The following is a 9,845-nucleotide window of genomic DNA, read 5'->3' as shown; positions in this document are numbered from 1 at the left end:
TTCAGGCTTAAATGAATGAAGTGTATGAGGAGCTATGTAGGCATGTGTTTAGATCTTCGATACTTATACAGGGCAAAAAAAATCCAAATAATATTTTGTAGCTAGCCTTTTTAGATGAGATCCTAAATTATGATAAATAGTTTTGGATTATGTTAGCAGAATCATTACCGCTAACTTTAAACAAGAAGAAGAATGGTAATGTGCGTTGCGTTGAATTAAGCTAAGCAGAGCTCCAGACACTGCGGAGGCCTTGGACCACTCAGATTATGGCCCACTCTAGAGCCCATCAAAAATCGAGTTGCCGGGCCCATTTAACACCTTAAATACTCCCACCGTGCATCCCGCCACCAGATGCAATCAGGCGGAGCTCCGAGTTTATAGAGATCGCAGGAAAGAAACCCGGGAACCGACCATTGCTTTCTTGGAGCCCTAAGTCCGGTTCGGGCCTTACGAGTGCCTCATCTCCGAGCTTCCCGGCTCTCTTCCTCTTCCCAAACCCTAAGCCTAGTCAGGGCGGACCCTGGTTTTGGATGAGGATTTCCGGTGGGAAGTGGCTGAATTCGTTCCGGGATATCAAAAGGGGAGACGTGGTGCTCTATTCTTTGTTGCGCGGGAGCTGGAATTCAAGTCTCTATGCCTAAGTTTTCGGTTTTTTTCTTAAGAGTTCGTTTTGTTTTCTTGAGGTGGATGCCGGTCGGATTTGTTTGAAGGTATGCTGCCATCTTGTCTATAACCAAGAAATTGCTTTGTTTTTGGGGTTTCTGATCGATTTCTAAGCGAACTTCGTAGTCCGATCAGGGACTTCAACCTATTTTATTTTGGTTCTTGAAAAAAGAATAGAAAGGTTCAAATCAGATCGAAACTTTTCCTTGTCCTCTGAGAGAGAGATTTGTTAGTGCCACCGAGAGGAATTAACATCCTGTAATGTCTGTCGGGTCCAAATGATTTGACGAACTTCGTAGTCCGATCAGGGACTTCAACCTATTTTATTTTGGTTCTTGAAAAAAGAATAGAAAGGTTCAAATCAGATCGAAACTTTTCCTTGTCCTCTGAGAGAGAGATTTGTTAGTGCCACCGAGAGGAATTAACATCCTGTAATGTCTGTCGGGTCCAAATGATTTGAATGCCATGATGCATAAATCTCGAATTTGTTATTCTGAAAGCATGAATGACGAATATGAAAATTATGCAAAGAGTTTTTTGAATTATGTTTACTAGTAATGATTATTTAGCAGTATAAAGTGGATATTGTAGCGTTCGTGCGAATTGTAAATGTGCATAGTTGCATGCATGCATAATCACAAACATAAGTTTTGAATAAAACCTGTCAGGATTAATGCTTTCTTGAATTATGCGTCTGTATTTGTACATTTGGTACAAAGCTAAGTGGTTTCACTTAAAACATCTGATGTAGACAAAGCTGAAGCTGTTTCTTTCCAAAAAGGCCAAATGGGAGCTGGAGTAATCGAATACTCATTCCAGCATCCTGTTTCATTTTGGCAAGTTTTGACAACTTTATTCTATCTGGCTTCATTTTACTTAATGAAAGCCTCTGGCATCTGATGCCCCTGTCAATTGAATATCACTAAACTTTTGGAGTAAAAAAAATTATACATATAATTGTATAAGGAGTGAGCAAAGTCTATTGGAAAACATGGGCTTAGCTTTCTCAAAGCTTGATTATATGTAAGGCTCTCGGGATAAGATGGGGACCTAAATAAAGTTCTAATAACACTTGAAACCTAAATAAAAAGTTTCTTTTTTGTAAAAGGGAGCAAGAGTGCAACTAAAACTTTATAGGATCCATCAAGAAATTATAAAATGATAACATCGGTGAAACTTAGGTAAGATCAAACTAGGGGCCTTGTTCTACCATACACATGCATAGCATTATAAAAGCTACTGCATGATCTCTTCCCAAGTAATTCTCTCATAAGTTTTATTTGCTTTGGTCTTTTATGGTACTGTACTATAGTGGAGTCCAATATAAAATGTCACAAGATGCTACATTTCACTTCTTTAATCCTCTGCTGTAAAGGAAAAAACCATCAAATTTTCATGTGTATTCTTTGTAGTTTAATCCTCTCAATTATGCTATCATCCAGGAAACTTTCTAACGTTGGCTGTCACATCATATGAGCATCTAACAAATAAAGTCTGGGATTCAAAATAGGTTCTATTGAAGTCCTGGGGCATTCACACGTGCAACTTAATGACATGCCCAAATCTATATCTCCAGCATGCCAGATACAATTTGGTGACAAAGCTTTAGAGCCAATAACATTCCCAAAAACCGAGAAAAGGTCATCAAATGGGAAAGGTTATAACGTTATGGTCTGAAGGCAGAATTTGAACTAGTTTGAATTCAAAATGTACAACATAATGTAGTTTTGCATGACTATTTTGTAGTTAAGGTACTTCATAAAATATATATTTTTTAACATAGTATTGAGCATTTTTTCCCTCCTGATGGCAGTTTCCTGCACTACTAAGGCCCCATAGGCGTAGAACGATGATAAAAAAAGACTACTACCAATCTGATTCAACCTAACATCTAAATCAGCTAAAGACTGTTTTGTCCATACACTTTTTTGTTGTATAGAAGCTCCCATGCGGGCCATAGCATTTGGCAGCTGTTAACATGCATCTTCGAGATGATTCATGAAATGTGATATCCTTGGATGTTTTAAAACTGCCTTGGAATTGATTATTAGACTATAGTTTATTGTTTGGATAAGGGAAAAGTCAAGCATGTCTATGATTAATGACACATGACATGGTGTTGTGTGTTCTTTTTGAAGTCAATATTGCAAGCTTGATGCATGAATATTGAAACATATAGGGATACCGATACACTTGAATTGATTTGACCACCAAGCAAACAACAAACCTGTCACAAAGTCTTTGTTAGATCTTCTCATTCATTCTACATCATCCTAACAGCAGACAAGGGTCACGTTCTACCATGCTTAGCTTTATCACTGTAAGCATCAAGTTGCTCAAACTTTCTACACGGTAACTGTATCGAGGACCAGCATCAAGTTGCTCAAATTCCTAGAACCTGTACTTTGATGCCTGAGAACTAACCACGACCAGCTCATTGAAAAATGAAGGAAATGAATTGAGGAAAATGAACACAAACAGATATTCGCCACCATCTGGGAAGGATGATTCTAAACGTTGCATCTGAATCCAAGGAGGAATTGTTCTTTCTTTGTTATATTTTCATAATGGCCTCTATAGTGGTCATTTCTTCCTAAATTTCCGCAAATTCTATCCTATTTTGAATTTGATAGCTTGACATTCAATATGAGAAACAAGACCGGTAAATATTCATTATTTAGAGAGAAGTGAAAGTAAGAAGGAAGATCATGGCATTTGTAAAGTTTCCAATTTTAGCATTGATGGTCCAACAAAACCTGACCTAGAAAAGAGATTCATGCAGGTCAGTGCGAAGTCTCCTTAAAACAGAACACCCACTCCCATGGACTAGAGATCCTATAACCCCATGCAAAAGCTACATAAGCCTCTAAGTGCCTATTTGGACTTACAGGATTTAACTTATTCTGGAAATGCCCATTTATTTATTATAAGGATGAAAATTGTTTTGATTCCAAGGAGCTTAATAATTTTGGTGTTTCTCTGCTTTTCTTTGAACCTGCATGGTTAAAGTTTTCAGAAGATATCCTGTTCAGAAAAAGCAAATGCTGTAAAGATGAAAAGCATTAAAAATTAGTTATTGACAAAAACTTATATTGATATGAGCTATGCTCACGCATGAAAGAGAGTTCAGGAAACAGTATTTTGCACACCATGTTGACAACAATCTGAAAGCATCTGAGTCATACTGCTTAATTTACCACTCTAACTTCCTTGTGTCATGGTCCATCAGTTGCGGCATCCTCCTCTGCTCCTTCAGATGAGTCAATTTCATGTGATGCCCAGCCTTAACTTGCTTATGCAAAAATTTTCATAGATTTAGGCAGATCCTTGCCCGAATGGTAGCACCAACCTAGAATACGAGCTTGATGTCAAGGAACATAAGAAATATGCTATATGCCAGTGACAACAATCAAATATTTCTATTTAGTTTTTGTCTGGTTGCAACGTAGGCTGACAGTGGTTGTAATTTTGCTATTATGGGATTGCATTAAGCTACATGATGCAGCTAATAGTTGATAAACCACTCAATATGTTGGCAATCATTAATCATCCAGGGGAAGAGAGCTCTGAATTGTTCTTCTTGACACAGATTTGATCATCAGCTTGTATATGGGGGTTTATTTGGAGATATGGCTGCTACAACTTCCTGTAAAAAAAGTATAAAGAAACAAAACACCTTTACAAAGAAATGTTATACTTAATTCAGGCACTTCACCACACAATGGACAAAGCAGTATCACCCCTGGGCTGCACTGTTGAGTTCAAATACATTGTCTCATCCATCATGTTCATTGTAGACATAGATTTCAGAAAGAATAAGCACACATTGACTTTAAAAAAATTCACACTGACTTTAAAAGAATTCCTATAAAACTACAAGGATTTATCTATTATTCTCTGTATTGGTCTGATTTGATGGCAACACAACAACATGCTAGCTATTAGCATCTGTTTCTGCTTGATGACTGAGCATGAATACTTTTACCTAATTAATGCAGCAGTTATGCAACTCTTCTCTCCTGCAGGATCCAGGTGCAATGCAAATACTGGGACAGAGAACACAGGCAAATGCTAGGGCGTTCAAGGAATGGGCTAATCAACCAAGTAAGGCTTTCTTATTGAAGCTGTCATTCTTTTTCTCCATCTAAAAGGAGAGAAGGGGTACTGGAATTAGAAGAAAGGAACATGATATCTAAGTACCCAATTTCCCGTCAAGTGGGGAGAAAACATAATCTCGAGGTGACCCACATGAGCTCAATAGTAGTTATTTTCCCCTTCCAGGTAATGATAAGTTGATAAGTTTTAAGGAGCTTGAAAATTTAGTAGGAACAACACATGGACATGTAGTTACAGACATTAGTGGTAACCGATCCTTCATTTATATATTACGAGAAAGTTTATTTATTTGTATATTTAATGTCTTTAAGATATATGTTGGATGTTCTTTTCATTGTTGATGGCAGCTATCTACGGTGGAAATGATGCATTTCATAGTAGTTGTGGATGAAAGTTTTCCTCTTAGGGACTTATGGCTTGATGTGCATCTCATTTAATGTAGTGTTTCACAAAAATTCATGCTTTGCAATTAATCCTCCAAAAGCTGCTAATAATTTTTTTTTGTGTGCGCTAAGGCAGGCATTCCACACTGTTCTAGTATGAAGGGCCATCAAAGTTGACATCAAGTTGGTCTATGGTATCTTACTAGAATGCTCAGTGACAAAGGAGGCTATCCAATTTGCAGCCAAATTCACCTCATGCTAGATGTGCCTTGCGAAGAATGAAGTGCTCTCTCTTGCCAGTCTCCAAATGTCATGCAAAAAGAGGGTGGGTACCGATCCTCTCCGCTTGTTTCTGGATCCATCCAATCACCGTGATAGAGGTGCCCTCAATATAAATAAAATCGGCTCTTAGGACTTGCCACGTATAGCTAACGCCTGCTCAAGCCGCCCTCAATTTTGCTTCAGGAAGAGGTATCAAAGATTGGACTCTCATCAGTCGCTATGAGCTTATAATTCCAGTCTCTGATCACAAATTCTACTCCGCTTCTACTGCCACCATTAACTACACTGTCGTCAAAGTTGACTTTGAGGAAAATTTAGGGTGGGATCTCCCAAGTGATGAACACCATCTGGGTTGCTACAAGAGTTGAGAAGGAGTTCCGAGTATTCCAAGTTGTCATAGGCTCTCCAACAATATGTGAGTGGGTGATCTCAGCGGCCTATACTAAAGCTTTCTCCAAAATGAATATTGGCGGTTGAATGTTATCTTCAAAAGTTCGAGCATTTCTGGCTAGCCAAATTTGATAAACAACATAAGTACTTATAATGTCGGAATATTTGGTAGACGATGCACTGATGCTACCCCTTAGATATGCAAGGACTGCCTTAATAGGAGTCATCGACTAAAGCAACTCCAGAGCCTTTATATCCACATCGCTCTCCCACATTGGAAGAGGACATGAGCGACAGACTTCTTCATCTCACAACAAGGGCAGGCTGGTGGTTTGTTCATCCCTCATTTAGTTAGAACATCCCTAGTTGGAAAACGACTCTACACCATCTTCTAGATAAATTGGGCAGGTGGACACAAGCCTCTAGATCCAAGTACAATTTCGCCTATATGCAGTCTTTCTCTAAAGATATCATAATGGTCTCTCACCATCAGGCTACAAGTGAATCTCCAAACCCTCACTGTTTCTCCATGACAGGCTTATAAGCATTTGGTGGTTTAACCATATACATTGAGAACTGTTCTGGATTAGGTTTGGCCAAAATGGGTGATCCAGTGATTCAATTTGCTCAGCCAGAATCAAGAAACAGAATCTGCAGTTCCGAAGTTGAGTCCGATTTAAGCCCTAAAAAGTATGCTAATTAGCATGAAGCACAAGGCTGCCTTGCTGGTTCTGTGATTGCAGATCGCAGCATTTCTGAATTCTGAATATTGAGTCTCATATTCAGTGGATCTATCAATATGACTTCAAATTGGCTGCAGGTTTATGTGACCTTACAAACTCAAGGTGGATGGATATGATATCAGATCACTTTCCCTTGATTGTTTGTTCGTCAATCAAAAGAGAATTCTGGAATAAGATAATTATTCAGTTTGGAGCAGGCTCAGCAACGTTGCTTTTTTCTACATTGTTGTTTCTATGCGAATCAGTAAAATATCACATGAAAATTGATATTGAAGATAGCATTTGGACAGAATTTCTATTATCCTTTGCTTCTATTTTCTGAATTTTTGAAAGCATTAAATCTTTGCTTCGAAAAACCAAAGATTTCCTAAATTTTTTTTTGGAAAAACAAAAAGGTTTTATGATGATGCTTAGTCTAGGTGATCTCTTCTTGGATTTTGAAAATGAAAACAGAAAACGACGGCAATACCAAGTGGGCCCCTTTGTTTCTTTTTCTTAAAAGGTGATTGGTTAAGGGGAAAAAAGGTCGGGTATTCAGGGATAAGATAATTTATTAGGTTTTGTTTCTGGTTCCAAAGGGGATGCTAAATGGAAAAGAAAGGTTGTTTGTGCTCTCTCTCTCTCTCACTCACTCAAAAAGTTTCAGGAGGTATTCAAAGTAGTCTTTATTGTATCTGAACAGCAATCTGATGGTTGGGTTCATTTAGTCTGGGCTTATTCAGACTGTTAAGCAGTTTAGCCCATGATTGACCTGCTTTGGCAAATGTCAGTAGAAAGGTCAAGCGTAGGACATCCTGATTAGGCCAGGCTATTACGGGCAAAGAACCTCATCCTAGATATCTTGGAACGGTTTATGGATCTGCAATCTCTTTTCATGTCTTTTCTCAATTCCTTCTGGAAGTCAAAACCCGATTTTAAAACATTTTGTAATAGCTTTTTCGCTTCTTCAGCAATTAGTAGTCAAGTAATGAGGAGCCCCACGCATAATTTATCATAAGCCTTTTCAAGGGTAATGCCTAGATTTCATGTTCTATGAGTAGCAATCTGCTGGTCTTAATTGCTTCAATCCCGTATAAAATCGTTTTTAGCTTATCTTCTGTTAAATATTCCTAAGCACAGAGATGGTGTAAATTAATCTTTCGTTTATTGCGTACAAGACCTGTGTAGACCTGTGTTACCAAGCCATTAAGACCATCTACATCGCAGGAGATTTACATCAAAAAAAAAAAAAAACATCGCAGGAGATGTTAATTTTCCATCCACAGGCTCTCTCAAAAATATACACCTGTTTGCTAATATTTCAACTAATTAGTTAAATCTGCAGAAGAAATAATATATGCTCTGGGTTGCAGCAGTTGAATTAGATTGTGACTCCATTTCACAGGGTACGCTCCCCGGTAGTGATATGGCTACCATTTGATGGAACAGAGAACATCAATTCTAATAATTAACTCGCCGTGGTAGTTCATCTGTGCAATAAGATGGATAGTATATTAGCATCTGCATGCAAATTTATCCCTTTTTTTTTTCTGAGCAACCATATTTATCCACTATTGATGCCAAAGAATCATAGTAATGTATGGACCTCCGATGAACCAAAGGACACAACTGACTCCACCAATACTAATTCCTTGCCACGTTCCTTTCAAGAGGGCCAACACTGATTAATAATACGATCCTTTCTATTTTTTTTTTAAAGGTTTCCAATGTCATGCATCATAATGAAGTCCTGAGGCTGCTCCTCTACTGCCGCATTCGTTGATCTACGTTTCCTGCACCTGGTAGTTTAAAGGTGGTGACAAGTATGGCCTGCAGTTCATCTAAAGAACAGAGCAAAAATCTTAGCAAAACCCTCTTTTTTCCCTGCAAAAAAGGATGATCAATGTTACATCTGCTGGTGGCTGGTTTTTCTCCCTAGTCCTGCAACTTCTGGCCATGTAATGTCTCTGGGAGCAGCAACCACCCCAATATGGATCCAGACATCTTGTTCGTTGGACGAAAGAAATAAACCAAGCTTAGGTGCACCTCGTTACAAAAGCAAAGAAGAAAAATTTCAGAGCAATGAAAAGTTTACATTCAGTTACTAGTTTGGCTTTGTGAGATATGAATGCACCTTTTCATGTGATCGCCAATTAACAAAATGATCAACCAGATGGAGATAACATAAACTGCTTACAAATTGGCTTTCTAGAAGTAGTTGCTTTTGCATCTATAAAACCTCTCAACAAATGAACCTCACGATTAGCCTTAGATTTCCCTCAGAAACCTAAACTAATTCTATACTGGAAGAATTAACATGGTGATTATCATTAACTATTTTGTATACTGAACATATCATCAATACTCTTAACATGAAGAACTGTGCCAATCATGTCTCGGAATCAAGTCTGGTTCCAGTCCTACTGTTTTATCAGAGTAAATCCAATAGCAGAATATGAAAATATTCATATTAAATTATACCGACATGGCACAGGTGATTATTCTTTCTTTTCACCCCACAATTCTATCCTTCTACTAAACCCTGTGAATTCATGTCATTCTCCTCTTCTGGTTTTTCTCCTAATATTCACATTACATCACAAGCAGCAGAGGGGCATCCCTAATTGAGGTTGAGAATATCAGATCATTAGCATAGCAGCACTAACATATTAAAAAGAGAGATAAACATTACTTAAGGAAGTCAGGAACTAATAATTTTGCTTCAAAACTACGAAGAACATATCAGTGGTTGATCAGCAAAATATCCAACTATGTCAACTACTGCAGTATCATATACTCGTTTAGCCCCTAACTTAAGCAGTGAAGCATGATCTCTGCATGTGGATGTCTGTGATACACATTATATAGATTGAGTTAAACTGACTCTTATATCCCCTGAAAACAGCATGATCTTGCCCCATATAATCTAAAGAGTGTTTTCATAACATCGCTCCTAAAGGTTGATTATGCCCTCTGCTCTTTTAAACCATGGATTTGAGAAGATATGATGTAATATGATGACCAGACTGCTTCACCATCTGAAATTGAATGGGTTAGAAAACTCTTTTAGTTACAGTGAAACATTTTATTATACATTAATTTTGTTTTTTTAATGTGGACCTTATGCTATCAGGTAATTTTTAAGGGTGAATTTTGTGAATGAGCACTCCCCTAAGAATCTTGAGCTTAAGATAGATTCAAGACCTATTGAAGCCATAATAAGGTTTATCTCATTTTTTTACAAGTTAACCACCTTTGCCTTTTTTTTTTTTTTTGCTGAAAAAAAAGG

The 9,845-nt window shown here is 37.8% G+C and overlaps 1 long non-coding RNA gene across 2 annotated transcripts; it reads left to right on the top strand.

Annotated features, from left to right (window-relative positions):
* The first annotated feature begins 347 nt into the window (after positions 1–347).
* Positions 348–6,929, top strand: LOC113462932. Of its 2 annotated transcripts, XR_003386287.2 has the most exons (3): positions 348–710; positions 4,689–4,944; positions 5,299–6,929. It is a non-coding gene; the product is annotated as an uncharacterized LOC113462932 (long non-coding RNA). The 2 variants fall into 2 exon arrangements; XR_003386286.2 differs by lacking the exon at positions 5,299–6,929 and having other exon boundaries at positions 4,689–5,172.
* The last annotated feature ends 2,916 nt before the right edge of the window (positions 6,930–9,845 follow it).

The sequence above is a fragment of the Phoenix dactylifera genome, chromosome 9, assembly GCF_009389715.1.
Source record: "Phoenix dactylifera cultivar Barhee BC4 chromosome 9, palm_55x_up_171113_PBpolish2nd_filt_p, whole genome shotgun sequence".
Classification (NCBI taxonomy): Eukaryota; Viridiplantae; Streptophyta; class Magnoliopsida; order Arecales; family Arecaceae; genus Phoenix; species Phoenix dactylifera.
Note: the sequence above shows the minus strand (reverse complement) of the source record. Positions and strands in the feature narration are given on the sequence as shown.